The sequence below is a fragment of the Artemia franciscana genome, chromosome 7, assembly GCF_032884065.1.
Source record: "Artemia franciscana chromosome 7, ASM3288406v1, whole genome shotgun sequence".
Taxonomy (NCBI): domain Eukaryota; kingdom Metazoa; phylum Arthropoda; class Branchiopoda; order Anostraca; family Artemiidae; genus Artemia; species Artemia franciscana.
This window is the reverse complement of record NC_088869.1, coordinates 36,273,088-36,289,683: the sequence shown is the minus strand read 5'-3', so window position 1 is coordinate 36,289,683 and position 16,596 is coordinate 36,273,088. Positions and strand designations below refer to the sequence as shown.

Sequence of the window (16,596 nt, the reverse complement as noted above, 5' to 3'; positions counted from 1 at the left end):
AGGTAAAAAGTACATGAGAAGGTCGAAGCACTACCCATGCGAAGAAGTATTTAGTGATTTCCCGAGACCAAAACAGCGCCAAATCGAAGTGAGGTCTATTTGCGATGGCAAAAGGCCCAATTTATCAACTGTGGTGAGCGGTTTTCTGCATTTGAAAAACAAACTTGTTCAAAAAGGGAAAAATATATTCTTACTTTCGTAATCACTGTTTTTGTGTCCTCCCAAAGGACCTAAATGACAAATTACTTGACCGACCGTGTCTTGCTTAATTTAAGAACATCGTTTGTTGCTGACCAGACATCGTTTAACAAACTATCCACGAGAAAAGCAATAAAATTGATTTATTACTCTTCTACCTAACAAATGATTCCTTGGATCTCTCTATTGTGTGCAATGGTCAGAGACACCGCCTTGGGTAGATAAATTCACTCTATTTCTAATTATTTTTTGTTAAGGTTATGATACATGTTGGTTATGCTGAATGCTATAACAGACCGACATACTGGAAAAATGACAGTTGTATTTTTTAATTAAAATTCAGGGATTCCTAGGAATTTCTAAATAAAGACTTGAGTGAATACACACTCAATCCTATGTGCACAAAATTTATTATTGAAAATAATTTAATCAAACAGTTCGTGGCAACGAACTGTAGTAAGGAGCGACCCGGCTCAATAGTAAACGAAACTCTAAAAAACGGAATTTCGATGCTAAAAGATATATCAAAAGAATCAGATTTTTATGCTGATTTCAAATATATAAGTTTCATCAAATTTAGTCTTTGTCATCAAAAGTTACGAGCCTGAGAAAATTTGCCTTATTTTGGAAAATAGGGGGTAGCACCCCCTAAAAGTCATAGGATCTTAACGAAAATTACACCATCGCATTCAGCGTATCAGAGAACTCTACAGAAAAAATTTCAAGGTCCAATCTACAAAAATGTGGAATTTCGTATTTTTTGCCAGAAGACAAATCACGGGTGCGTGTTTATTTGTTTTTTTGTTTTTTTTTGTTTTTTTCCCAGGGGTCATCGTATCGACCAAGTAGTCCTAGAGTGTTGCAAGAGGGCTCATTCTAACGGAAATGAAAAGTTCTAGTGCCCTTTTTAAGTGACCAAAAAAATTGGAGGGCGCCTAGGCCCCCTCCCACGCTCATTTTTTTCCCAAAGTCAACGGATCAAAATTTTGAGATAGCCATTTTGTTCCGCATAGTCAAAAACCATAATAACTATGTCTTTGGGGATGACTTACCCCCCACAGTCCCTGGGGGAGGGGCTGCAAGTTACAAACTTTGACCAATGTTTACATACAGTAATGGTTACTGGGAAGTGTACCGACGTTATCAGGGGGATTTTTTGGTTTGGGTGTGGGGTTCAGGGGAGGGGGCTATATGGGAGGATCTTTCCTTGGAGGAATATTTCATGGGGGAAGAGAAATTCAATGAAAAGGGCACAGGACTTTCTAGCATTACTATAAAAAAAACAATGAAAATATAAACATGAAAAAGTTTTTTCAATCGAAAGTAAGGAGAAGCATTAAAACTTAAAAAGGAACAGAGATTATTACGCATATGAGGGGTTCTAAAAATACTTTAGCATAAAGAGCGAGGTATTTAGGAGGAGATAAACACACCACTCTTTATGCTAAAATTTTTTTTAATAATTTCAACTATTTATTCTACGGCCTTTCTGATTCAGGGGTCATTCTTAAAGAATTGGGATAAAACAAGATTTAGTGTGAAGAGCGAGGTATTAACGAGGGGACCAGCCCCCTCATATATATAATCAAAAATATAAGAATATAAAAGTTTGTTACGTAATTTAATTCTTAAGTTACGTATTTTTTTTTACTAATAAAAACGTTCGTTAAGAATAAAAGATCTAGGTGCCTTTTTAAGTAACCGAAAAATTGGAGGGCAACAAGACCTCCTTCCCCACCCCTTATTTCTCAAAATCGTCTGATCAAAACTAAGAGAAAGCCATTTAGCCAAAAAAAGAATTAATATGCAAATTTCATTTTAATAATTTATGTACGGAGAGCCAAAATCAGACATGCATTAATTAAAAAACTTTCAGAAATTAAATAAAAAAAAAGTTTTTTTAAATGAAAGTAAGGAGCGACATTAAAACTTAAAACGAACAGAAATTACTCCGTATATGAAAGGGGCTTTTCCTCCTCGACACCCCGCTCCTTGCGCTAAAGTTTGATTCTTTCTCGCAACTCTACTTTTTAAAACAATAAAAAACTTTAGCGTAAGGAGCGGGGTGTCGAGGAGGAAAAGCCCCTTTCATATACGGAGTAATTTCTGTTCGTTTTAAGTTTTAATTTCGCTCCTTACTTTCATTTAAAAAAACTTTTTTTTTTATTTAATACACAATTAAATAGAATTTGGAGCCAATCAAAATAAACCTGCTCCCAAAAGAAATGCAAGATTAGCAGCATATAGAGTAAACATCAAACAGTTCCTGGTAACGATCTGTAACTAAAGAGCGACCCTGGTCAATAGTAACCGAAACACTAAAAAACAGAATTTTTATGCCAATAGACACATAAAAAAAATCGGATTTTTATGCTGATTTTAAATATACAAGTTTCGTCAATTTGCCTTGTTTTCGAAAAAAAGGGGGAAACACCCTTAAAAGTCATATCTTAATGATAATCACACCAAAGGATTCAGCTTATCAGAGACCCCCTACTGTAGAAGTTTCAAGCTCCTATCTGCAAGAATGTAAAATTTTGTATCTTTTGCCAGAAGAAAGATCACGAATGCGGTTTTTTTCCCATGTGCGATCGTATCGACCCAGTGGTTTTAGAATGTCGTGAGAGGGCTCATTCGAATGGAAATTGAAAGTTCTGGTGCCCCTTAAGTGACAAAAATTAGGGTCAACTAAGCCCCCTCCCACTCTCATCTTTTCCCAAGTCACCGGATCAAAAGTTTGAGCCATTTTGTTCGGCATAGTCGAAAAATCTAATAAGTATGTATTTGAGGACGACTTAATGCCCCACAGTCCCCAGGGGAAGGGCTGCAGGCTATGAGCTTTGCCCAATGTTTACATATAGTATTGGTTATTGGAAAGTACACAGATGTTTTCAGGAGGGATTTTTCTGGTAGGGGAGAGAGGTTGCGTGAGAGGGATTTCCTTGCCATATTTAAAAAAAATGAGAAATTATATAAAAAGCAAGTTTTTTCAACTGAAAGTAAGGAGCAGCTTTAAAACTTAAAACAAACATATATATGAGGAGTATGAAGCGTATGAGGGGGTTTGTCCCCTCGAAAGTGCATCGCTCTTTACCCTAAAGAAATTTTAATAATTCCAAAAGAGCTGTTTATTCTAATTAAACGGCCTTTGTGAATCAGGGGTCACTCTTCAAAAAATGGAACCAAGTTCTAACTTTAGCGTAAAGATTGAGGTATTGACGAGGGCACGAACCCCTCATATTACTTATATGAGGGAGTTTACACCCTCCTCGATAGCTCGCTCTTTACGCTAAAGTTTGAATTTTGTTAAATTACGGCCGATATAAGCAATAACTTGTTTATGTTATTTTTCGGCCAATCTTAGCATTTAATTTTATCTCAAGGAGCTTAATACGCCGTAATAAACTTAATAAGAACAGAAAATATTACGTCTTTATGGGGGGTTGCCACTCCTCAATAGCTTGCTCTTGCGCTAAAGTTTTTTTTTTACTTTTCAAAGAGGCTATTGCTCTAATTAAACAGCCTTTGTGATTCAGGAGTCATTCTTAAATAACTGGAACAAAAATCGAAAATAGGTTATTTTGAGGTTATTATCAGTTAAAAAAAAGTAAAATTAGTATGCAAATTTCGTTTTAATTATTAATGTATGGTGAACCAAATTCAAAACCTTTATTAATTCAAAAACGTTCAGAAAATAAATAAAAAAAGCAAGCTTTTTTAACTGAAAGTAAGGAGTGACATTAAAACTTAAATCGAACAGAAATTATCGGTATATGAAATGTGATGTCCCATCCTCAACGCTCCGCTCTTTACGCTAAAGTTCGACCCTTTCTCACAACTCTACTTTTTAAAACAATAAAGAACTTTAGTGTAAAGAGCGGGGCGTTTAGGAGGGGAAAGCTCGCTCTTCATGCTAAAGTTTTTTTTTTAGTGCTTTCGTAAGAACTATTTATTCTAATCAAAGCCATTGAGATTCAGGGGTCATTCTTTAAAAAATAGAACGAAATTCAAATTTCAGCGTAAAGAGTGAGGTATTGAAGAAGGGGTGAACCCCCTCATAAACGTAATGAAAACATACGAATATAGAAGTTCGTTACATAAGTTAATTCGGAAATTACGTGGATTTATCACAAATAAAAACGTTTGCAAATAAAATTAAAGGTTTTAGTGCGCTTTTCAAGTAACCAAAAAATTAGAGGGCAACTAGGCCCCCTCTCCCGCTCCTTTTTTCTCAAAATCGTCCATCAAAATTTGGAGAAAGCCATTTAGCCAGAAAAAGTAAAATTAGTATGTAAATTTCGTTTTAATTATTCATTTACAGTGAGCCAAAATCAAAACCTTCATTAATTCTAAGACGTTCTGAAATCAAATGCAAAAAAAGTTTTTCTTTTTAAATGAAAGTCATTATAACTTAAAACAAACATAAATTATTCCGTATATGAAAGTGACTCTCCCTCCTCGACGTCCCGCCCTTTGCGCTAAAGTTCGAGTCTTTCTCACAACTCTACTTTTTGAAACAATAAAAATCTTAAGCATAAAAATTGAGGAGGGGACAGCCCCTTTCATATACGGAATAATTTCTCTCTGTTTTCAGTTTTAATGTCGCTCCTTACTTTCAGTTAAAAAAAAAACTTGCTATTTTAATTTAATTACAATAAGGAATTGCCCAATTTTTTTTCCAATCCATATAGCTTGAATGATTAATTCTTTTATTTTGTCAGTCTTGGCTGAACTTATGTAAGGAGAGGCAGTCTGGACTTAAAAAAATGATTGTATTTAGAAAATTTGTTTATCGATTTAATTTCTTCAGTAGGTTTGTTTTCTTTTTATTTATTTTATACAGGACATTTCGCTGATGGCGGCTGTTGAATATATAGTCGAAATATTCGAATAGATTTTACAACTTGGTTATTCACTGTCTTCACAAAGTCCTCATTATCTTCTCTCCTTTCTTTGTATGGTGGAGAGACAATGCGCTTTCCATCATTATTTATTCGAAGCATCATTCTTTACTCCCTCCCATGAAGTTCCAGTTCCTTTATATCCGTTAGGACGACCTTTTCCCACACCATTTGGGGAAGGACCTGCTTTTTGTTTGGCCCAAAGGATGGCTAAAAAGAGCAATCTATGGAATTCTATCCTCATCCGTAAAACCCAGCCTAGCCATCTTAAGCTTTATTTAATTACAGCCTTAGAAAGTGGGATTGAAATAATTTTCTTTTACAGTTCATTGTTTGATTTACGGTTAGTCAAACAGGTGTCTCTACTGCTAGTAACAACTCACTGCAGTGCCAAGCCACCTGAGGTCGACACAGACGCACACGCTCGTCCTTCACTCTAATTTATTCAATTTTTCACTCTTTTCTTCGTCTGAGGAAGTTCCCGTTTCCTTTAAATTATGACCTCTTATCATCCCATTCGGAGACAAACTGCTTTTTCTTAGGCTGAAAGTAATCCATCCCTAGATATATGACCAAAAAGAACTATCTTTGGAAATCTGATATCCTTTATTTCAAGCTTTCTCTCGTTACAGCCCAAAAAAGGTGGATAGGACTGGATTTTTCACACAACTGGTTGTTTGATATAAGATCAGCCAAACTGGTGCCCAAAACTATCCGTAGGCAATTTCTCTGGAAATACTTCTAACAAATACTTCTCCGCTTTTCGAGGTGCCCACGTTTCAAAACCACACTTGACCACAGTAATCATTGTAGCTTCCAATATGTCTTTGTTTGCATACTTATCTTGCTATTCTTCCAAACCTTTTTTAGCCATGAAGAAACACCCTGTCTTGACAATTCTAGTTTTTACACTTTTGCTGCATCCGCCATATTTACTAAACAATACTACCCAGTTAAGTGAAGCTATTCACTTGATCGATATTCTCGTTACCTATCATCACCTCTTCACCTTCATTTATTGCTACTTAAATAACTTAGTCTTCTTAAAATTAATTTTGAAACCTATTCATACACCCCGAACTCTCAACTTCTCCGACTCTCCGAACTTGTTCTAGATCACAGCTTGTGAAAACTACCATGTTTCGTTCAATCTGTCAGGTGGTTGGTACTGTGCCCTCAAAAGCGTTGCTAATAATTAGAATTAAATATGAACGTTAAGCTTTCAGTCACCTTATTAAAAAAATTCAAATAGACTACACTAGAAGGATTGTTCCAAGCGTGGCGAAAATGTAACAAGCGTGGCAGAGCTGTCCCAAGTATTAAGGGGAATGTACCAAGAGTTGCGGAACTGTTCAGCACACACGGTACTCCAAGATACACACCAGATGGCGGGAAGTCTGGCAAAGTGGCTGTTTTGTTTTCTATTGCAAGGGCCTAAAGTTCGAACTTTCGACAATAGCATTCGAAGCCACGAGATTTGATTTGCAAGGGCCAAGAGCCTGAGTGCAGAGAGGGAGGAGGCAAAAAAAATTGTGAAGTGTGCTCTTTTGATAGTATATATATATATATATATATATATATATATATATATATATATATATATATATATATATATATATATATATATATATATATATATATATATATATATATATATATATATATATATATATATATATATATATATATATATATATATATATATATATATATATATATATATATATATATATATATATATATATATATATATATATATATATATATATATATATATATATATACGTATGTGTGTGTATTATGAAATACCATTGGACATCACTTCCTAGATTGCCATTCAGTTGTTGGGTGTTATAAAACTGCGTTAGTGCTCCTAGAAACAACAAAGGCTCGAGGCCCAAAACGCTATTTTAAAGTTTGGCTTTATCCTTTGCATATGAGGTAACCATAGTTGATCTTTAAAGTCTATTATTTTCTTAATTAAAATGTCATTTATATAGTTAGAGTTACCAATCTGTAGCTTGACAACTGACTCCCTTCTTAAGTGGGGAGATCTCTATTCAGCCGGCAATATCACCTCGTTTGTAATAAATCTTTCTTCCCCATCTGTTTCTAGAGATTTGAATAAGTCGGTTAACCTAATTAGTGATTTCTGGTGACACGTGAGATCAAGACAGGAAATAAGAGTTGCATACCAATCTTAATGTCCGTAAAACTTTGACAAACTTCTTAAAGAATTGTACAATATCTATCAAACACTGTGCATGACATCACTTAGTTACCTGTAGCACGGTTGCAGCAATAAGGGCAACCTAGTATAGAGCAAATCGTGGCCCGTAATAAAAATAAAAAAACAGTTTAAAAAAGTTTTCAGTTTGAAAGAAAGGTCATGGTACCTGACTTGGAAATGGTGCCAGCTGACTAAAAACTAATGCGTAACGGATTATGCCAATTTTTCTGAATTATGACAATAAGCTTGAAATAACCTCAAAAAGGGTGGTAAATCAAAATAATTAGAATAACTATTGTAGAAAACCCTTAACCGGAGTTTTTACTTACAATTCATGTTTATTTGGTTTATTTAAACACCCATTTTGAAAACTAAAGAAGTTATATTTTAGGATAAGTAGCATTGTTCCCTCCTTTTCCCCCCTAGAATTGATTGTATCCAGGCAGTGGTCATAGAATGTCGTGAGAGAGCTCGTGTAAACTGATATTGCAAGCAACTGTGCCCTTTTTAGTGAATGGAAGAGATCATGGCCCAGCAAAGAGCTGATCCCTACCAATTCGTGCCATAAATTGGCAAAATGCCCAAGAGTGAGAATTGCGAAATAGTCATTCGATTTCCCATTGCCAAAAACCATTGGCCGGAGGTTAACTCTCACCCTTCGTGGTTATAGTAGTAACTTCAACCCAATAGCCTCACTATGCCATATGGAATTAAGACTTGACGGTGTTTTCATGTTATCTTGCAATAATAAAACGCAAAACATTATTTTGTGCGATAGAGTTCTCGCTTACAAGCGGCGCAGAAATAAACACCGGTAAACTCACTTTTATCTTATGTAAAAAAGAACCTGGAATCCAAATTCAGTAGTTGATGCGTCCCAATCGATTCTATAATGAGGCAAATGTACAATCAGAACTCAAGTACGTATTGGGTAGGGGGGGGGGGTATTTTGTCAAATAAGCTAGTAAAAAATTGATGAAGTATGGCCAAACAAATACTTGTACTGGAAAGAATCCGAGCCTCAAAGATATATAGTCCGCTAAGCCACCAGTGACTTCAATTCACAAACATGCAGGGGACAAGGGACAAAATATATTTGCAATATATAGAGACCTGTTCTTGTTTTTTAAATTTGTCTCAATAAAAATACCAAAAAAAGTAATTCTTTTGAAAATACCCCAAAAGAAGTATTTCAAAATTTAAGAGGGGAGAGAATCAAGGGGAACATATTCTCCCTGATTTCCCCTCCCAATTAAAGCCCTGTAAGCCACTAAGGTTATTGCTTTGCTGGGTAATAAGGGTTCTTATGGGGGAGCTAAAGGGAACTACGGCCTCCTGGAAGACCCAAGATATGCAAAAGTGCTGGCTTTTGCAATATTTGAAAAAATCAACACTTTTACTCAAAAAATCTGTCCGCCACTCCCCCGCGTAAATAATCAAGCCCCTTCCTCTTGGAAAAAAAATATATGTGATTATCCTTTCAATGTGTTAATCAGAAAGCTTGCAAAATTAAATTCGAAACACATAACTCAAGTCACATACGAAATTAATGGTACGAAATACATTTTAATGCCGAATAGTAGCCCTCGAATAGAAGTCTTGATCTAGGTCAAGTTTGACTTACCCCTAAAATCTCTAAGACATAAAAAGCTTACAAAACAACAGCTGAGATAGACGGTTGGCATGTCGGCTTAGATTAAAATTGCCTCTCTTGTCATCTCCAATTTCACCGGTTTTAATATTTTTCATTTGTACCATCTAATGCTAAATTATGCAAGCTCTTACAAAGAAATTCTGAGAAACAAGGCAATCTATCGGAATTTGTTTCGTTTGAAGATTTCCTTCTGCTTCTTTATTTCTGACATTTTCTCGTTTACTTTGTGTTGGAAAGGATACTTAAAACCAACTTGTGCTTTTAGTTTTATGCATTTCCTAATTGGAGAAGTTCTATGAACTATGAAGAAACTATTTAGCTTTCTTTGCTAATTTTTTTTTCGCTCCATAAACACTCTAATAATATTTCATTTGTGACTTTTTTGTTGAATGTCAAAGGAGCCAAAATTCAAACAAGGCAAAGATGCGAGATATTTAGAAAATTTGCTCCTTAAAGATGATTGATTTTATTTGTATTTGGCGTCGTTGAAGAAAAGGAGCCTCAAAATACGAAGGAAGTCAATAAAACACAAATTCTGGGAAAATAAAAACTAATTTTGTGCGAGAGTATGACAGAAAAGCTTAATTCTAGTTAAAAACTGGAACATATACAAATTCCGTTTTTGGTAATGTGCTTAAAGGCAAGGTATGCAATTCAAGTACAAAAAGGGCAGATGAACAATGTTAAAAACTAACGGATTTGTTGTAAATAAAAAAAAATACATAAAAGTAAAGAGCGATATGAAAACTTAAGCTGAACGGAAATGTTTCTAAATGTGGAAGGCTTTGGGAATAATACTTGTTGTGCTTCCAATAAAGCAACGAAAATTTACTATTGATTTAAGTTCTACCCTGTCTACTTACTTTTAGTTCAAAATATTTATGTTTTTTATATGGTCTCTATCTGTTTATGAAACCATGTCGAGGGTTATCTAAATTACGAGGGAAGCTGTCCCAAAACTGCAAATATCCCATAAAAAAGCTACGGACATAAATTCTTCCCTGGAAAAAGTGCACCCTTAGCATGTTTTTTGGTGCGAAGGGGCGTCTGATATCCAAAGATATTTTTCAAGTCATGATACCCATTTTCTTAATGGGGCTCCTTTGGACACATTTCACTCTTGGAAATCCCCCCCCTTTCGCCTGATTGCAGAAAATGGTTTGAATGTATAAAACAGTTCTGCAAAACAAGAGCATTAATTTCCCTTTTGTTATTATAGTTATTATTTTGTTATATTATATGATTACTTTAAGCGTTTTCTGTCAAATAAGGGGAGGATAAATTCTTCTATATTGATCTGATGGACCTCTCACAAAAGGATTGTAAATTGGGCCCTAAATAATGTACTTTTTGATGCTTCGGGCAACCTCTCTCCTGAAGAAAGAAACCGGCTAACTATATTCAGAGGTCAGCTTTACCAGCTTAATGGAAACTTGGAAAAAATTTCAGGAAATATTTATTGGTCGTTATAATTTTTAGTTTCGATTGTTTGATCGGAAAACTGACTTTTTATGCTTACCTATGTGCCTATGTGGGCTTTCTCCTGAGGCAATTCAGAAGTTTCTTCAGATCACCTCAGAATAGACTTAGTTAAATTGGTCTTATTGAACCTATTTACTGTTGCTTTTTTTTCTTAAAATTTTGAATAGTCTTTACATTATAAAACTGATTCCTGATTTTATATAGTTACTAAATAATCATTTGTTTTAACGCTAAAGCTTAAATTATGGCAAATGTGGACTAGGTCAGATTGGCTTCTGAAAGGCTAATGTGGAACCTGAAATATTTAAATACCGTATCAGCCACATAGATCTGGATAAAGACCCCCTAAAATAAAATATTGACTGATGTATATTTTGTCATTTTTCTGAATTCTTAATTTAGGGAGAACACTAATGACTTTGCATATTTGAAAATTAATTAAGTATTTTGACACTAAAAATTAAAGTATTTAACATTTGGAAAGGTCAGATTATTTTTTGAAATTTTTGTAGATAACCTTAAAAGTCTTTAAATACAGTATCAGCAACAGACGTGATTCCTGATTAGTTCTAACCAGGCTTTGATATAGTTTTTGATAATCTTGAATTTTAGCTTCTAACCGTTTGGATAGTTTTAAACCCATTGGTTATCTCATAAATGTTATTGAATAGTATTTTGGCCCTAGTTGGATCAATTCTTTGTTTTGTGGTTCAACGTGGCAGAAATAAGAGCTTTTCTTTTCACGATCTGAAACTGGTAGGATGTTTAGCTTTTTGATAGTTATAAAACGACAGTTCTTACAACGGTGGTTTTTGGCGCAGAATGGTAGGTATTGCCACATTCATGTGTCATAGTATAATATATTACTTAAAGATTACTCTGAACTTTGAATCTCTGTTTGAATGAGCCTTCCTTCGATATTCTACAGCAACTGTTTCAATACGACAACAAACATTGGTAATAAGCACTTATCCGTAACCGATCCTCTCAAAAAAACATAAAAAAAATGTGTTTATGCATATAGACTCCATTGAAACTCCAGTGTATGGCTCTTGGACATGCTGAATCGGATTGTACAATTTTCAGCAAGATCCCTCCCCCTTTTAAGTTTTTTCCCCTATTTTTTTAATCTATGCATTTTTTTAATGTTAGTAACTTGATCGGTAACTTGAATTTTCATGTGGTTTTGCATTTGAAATTACTGTGAAAATTGGACTCATTTGGGAATTCTTTCAAAATATACATGAATTCAGATTCTTTTAGATTCATACATATATTGTCATCATCCCGTTTTTATAATTCAGGTTGCTGTAGTCACTGGCTGCTCTGTACTTACATTTTACAGCCACGAACAGTTTGATCATTTATCAAAAATAAATTTACAGATATCAATATCCAAGTTCATAACCCCACTCCTTGCAGCTGTATAATTTTGTTTTTGTTTTTATACAAAGTGGCGGATACTGACACTTTGCTGTAACGTTATCTCTGTAGCTACTTAGAAAGGGGACCAGAGTTTCAATATTCCAAATTTTAATGGAATTCCAATACAACCGCTAACTTAATGTGATTGCTTAAAAAAATGTAATGCACATCAGATTAACGCCCCTTTTTGGGGGTGTTTTACACTCCTCTTCTTCTAAAGTTATACAAATATGCGTGTGCTAGTGCCTTTTGATGTGTAACTTCCCGAGTTTTATTAACTTGGGTAGCGGATGAGGAATCTTTAGGTATGGGAAACCAGACGCACTGACCAATCTGTATTAGAAGTTGTTTGATGGGGGCTGGTTTTTCGTATTTATGGAATAATGCTATATGAGTTCAAGAGAAGATGTAGTTGAGAATGATTAGAGTGAGACTAGAAGAACAAAAAATCCAGAAATGATGGTGTTAACAGAGGTGCCATTTGGGGGGGTCAGGGGTGGGCAAATGCCCACCCCAGATTTTCCAGGGGGCCAAGCTTCCACCACAAAGGGCTCTTTGCCAGCCATAATAATCCATTATGTCCAACATAATCCATTCTGTCCAATTGATTTGAAATTACTGCACGCCTATTAACCAGAGAGCGTAATTACTTGACGACCCTTGGGGTAATTACGCTATTTGTTATTAATCATTGTAAACTTTGAAAGTAAGTTAGATACATAATAAAATTCTCGAGTTCTGTCAAATGCCCATTTCCTAGATGATTACGCGATACGAAGTGATTCGGGGGGGGGGGGGGGCAAGATGGAGTTCATGCCCACCCCAAGATTTTGTCCAAATGGCGCCTCTGGGTGTTAACTAGGTCTATCAAAGAGTTTAGTATTATTCAGGCAAGCTAAACATATGGTTGACATGAACATAGCCTTCAAGGATATGTATCCAGTTAAGAGCAAACTTTCTGCCCATTGGGAAAGCAACTTTTGGAAATTTAGGGGAAGTACCGGAGCAAAGGCAAATTGCCCACTCTGCGATGTAGAGGAGGATGGATTCGACCATTTTCTCCTGAGATGCCGCGAGCTATCTCAAATTAGGGTAAATTGACAGGAGGGAAATTTTGATGACCTACTTCTTGGCATTCTTACATCAACTCCTCCACGAACGATTGTTATGGTGGGGGATTTTGTGATGGAAGCGAGGCGCAGACGATGCAATTAGAAGTGCATAGTGTTTGGTTTCGAGTTTAATACTTTTGTAGCTAGATGGATTTATGTGCTCAGGTCTTCCAATGCAAATTATTTTATATTATAAAGTTTCCAGAAAATGAAGCCGAATTCGTACAATAAATGCGTCTAGGAAAATCAATATACCTTTGCTATTTGAAAGGGTACTTATGTTCGTCATTGTTTTGATTTTAATTATTCTATTTCATCCAAAATTACAAATACTTGATAGCCAAATAAATATTTAAAGCCGGAAGTTGGCAATTTTTCGAGCAATCCCTTTAGTTTTCAACTTGTGAAAAATAACATTCCAGGCATTAAGGTGTTCAAGGGGTGTGGCAGCTGAACTCTTATTTGTGGAATTTATATATGGTATAATTTTGAATTTATTATTCATTTTAGTTAGAGTTCAGTTTTTTTTATTTAATTCATTCATCCATAATACGATCTATCCTTTTAAAGTTTTGTTTCTTACGTATATAACTTTATTTTTACTCAATTTATGTTATAACTTCAATCTTTCCTTATCTTTGAAACCCTTTTTTTAATGTTTTCAATTTAATAAAACAACATAGGAATGAATAAAACTATAAAAAGATTGAGCTTATGCACATATGGACAGAATGACCCCAGGTGACAAAAAGAAATGCGAAGGCAATTTGCCAATCAACAGAATCTATAACAAATGACTTAAAAAGCAAAAGGACAAGTTATAAAGAATGAAATAGTGATTCTAATTCAAATAATCAGGCAAACTTTTATTTTTCATTATTACCCGCGATTTTTCTTATTCCCCTCCCCCAAAAAAGTCCTGGATACGTGCCTGGTTGGGTAGGAATTAGAATTCCCAATAAAAACTATGGGCCCATTGTAAACACTGAATTGCGGAAGCTTATTGTCGTTTTCCCTAATTCTATAATAAATGTTTTCCATTAAGAGCTTTTTTTGGTTTTCCGATAATAAGAAGAAGGCGATAAAAAAGATGTTTCCTGTGCTGGGGCGAATTCAGATGTAACGGTAGTCTAACACATTTCTACCTTCGGCCTGTGTCCTTTTTTTTACAGCATATATAAAAAAAACACTACGATTTCAAATGCAGAATACTACAATAATGTCAGCGGAATATTTTCTTTTCTTTTCAAATTCCAATCTTTCTTGACCATTTTAAAGAAAATTAGCAATTTACAAAATTTAATTTATATGATAATACTTTGTTGACATCATAAAAAAATCCTTTGGTTGTAATTCATTGAATGTGATTACTTGAGTTCCGCTCCTTTACTACGCTTGGATAGAGGCAGAGTTAGAGCCTACTCAAATATACCCTTTTTAATATTTACCGGGTATACTTCTTCAGATGATTTTGGGTTGTTAATTTAGTAATCCTATGGTACTTGCAGGTGAAACGTCGGATAATGAAAAGGAAATACGTATTTTTTTGAGAATTAATATTGTACGTATGGGATTCTTTTCAATTTATATGCCTTTGCTTATTTCTTTTAGAAAATTGTTGCTGTTTACAAAACTCACTAAAGTCGTTCCAAATAAAGAAATAATTAGCCTACTATACTGATAAATAGAAGAAACAATTTTTGATGAGACCTCTCTTCTTTAATAGTTGTTTAGAAATGAGATTTTTTTGAACTTTATATTCCAATGTTGTACCAGTATTTGGTCAGTCAAAAATCTTCCTACTAAGAAATATGTGACCTGGATTTACATCAAAGAACATGTTGCGAAAATCCATAGGAGCAATCTCGATGTCTCGGGAGGGGGGGCAGTAGTCAGTCCCCCTTCCATGCGTACATACGTTCGAAATGTACTGACAGATAAGAAAACCATTAAATTTAGGCTTAGTTATTTCGACTGTTAGAAAAAAAGGATCTCTGACTATTTGTGCATCGAACTAATGAACACTATTGCTGCTTTTGTTTGATCAAATATGCAAATTAGTCATTGGACACACTTCATTTCAATTGCATTTTTTTGCAATGCTCGCTGAAATGCTGGCCGTAGGTCTAACTCTTTTGAAAACGACTATGAAGCCATAAGCTGTGTTTTCTTGGCAACTCTTATGCATTGTTTTCTCGCTCATTGTAAAAGACACAGTAATCCTACCGATAATTTGCCTCCACTTCCTGAATCTTCATGTTGGTGTCGCCTCATCGATTTCGCCACTGCAGTAATAAATGGTATCAAGGTAGTCAACATAATCTTTCAGTTTTATATCAAAAAGGAAATGGGGGGGGGGGGCTTTGAAATATTTCTTTGTCAGAAATATGATCCTTCAAATTAAAAAAAAAATAATTTCGTTCTTCCTTGCGGGTAAATTGTCCGTTTTTCCTCCTTCAGGCATCTTGACCAGAAGTGGTTTTAGGGGACAGAGTGGGCACTTAACCTGGGCGCAGAAATTTTAGGGCGCTAAATTCCAAATGAAAAATCTAACGGTTATAATCCTTTTGTAACTTTTGAAGTTTTATTTTGGTTAGAGTAAAGAAGAGGGCAGAGCTGGCAGCAAGTATATAAACAAATTGAATCCGATTATTTCATTTTTCCCATATTTTCATCACTACTCCTTAAAAATAAAAGTTCGTTAATACATCAAATTTTGTTGAAATTTGGCCTGGAAATCTTTGAGAGACAAGGGGGGGGGGCTAATCAACATTTTACCCTAGGTGCAAGAGACGCCTGAACTACCACTGATCTTAACCCATGGGGTTTTGCATAATATTATAAATTAAAAGGCTTAATATGAATTTTTGGAATATTAGACTAATTAAAGTATTTTCTGGTAAATGTATCTTTCAAATATGTTTCAATGTGAAAATCTCCTATAAATTAGAACTTCGCTTGTTTTAAATACAGTACTGTATGTAGATCCCTCACGACAACGTTTTATATATATTATTCAGTTTTTTAAGAAAATTGTTACAGTGCATATTTCAAACCAATTCGTTCCCATATTTGCTCGAATTATATGCTATATATGAGTAAATCTTTTCCGTAAAGGAATGATCCAAGTTTAGTTTAATAAACCCAGCAATTACGCAGGAACTTTTGCCAGGGGGACTCACTAAAAAAAGAAAGCATTTGACAAAAGGTAAGGATAAGTTCCTACAAATTACTAAATTTTGGGGGACTAGGCCCCTCCCCCATCGCGTAAAGACTCTTCAGTTTTAGATTTTGACACAGACTCGTTCAATTTTGACAGACTGTTCAGTTTTCTTCCAAAGATAATTTTTTTTCAAAGGGTAAAAAATAAATTTAGTGATGAAACTAAACTGAACTAGTGAGTTTTATCAAAGATTGGAATTAGTTTAATTTCTGTTTAAATCTACTTAGATTGAGGCTGTTCTGGCAATGAATTCTACTTGCAGCCAGAGGAGTTTTAAGCTAGAAATATGTCAGTATGCATACAAAAGACATCAAGGAATTGGCGTTTCTTAACTGATGACATGATAAACTTACAATGCGAATGCAAAATCA

General features: G+C 34.7%; 1 protein-coding gene across 4 annotated transcripts in view; it reads left to right on the top strand.

Moving 5' to 3' along the window:
- LOC136029215 (kinesin-like protein KIF26B) overlaps positions 1–16,596 on the top strand; it is a 262,695-nt gene that overhangs the window by 80,363 nt on the left and 165,736 nt on the right. The window contains exon 1 of one of the 4 annotated variants that reach the window (XM_065707418.1): positions 14,498–14,563. The exons of the other annotated variants lie outside the window; for them this stretch is intronic. The gene's annotated coding sequence lies outside the window, so the exon portion shown is untranslated. Of the gene's footprint in view, positions 1–14,497; positions 14,564–16,596 lie in introns of those variants that run through there. 4 annotated transcript variants of the gene reach the window in all.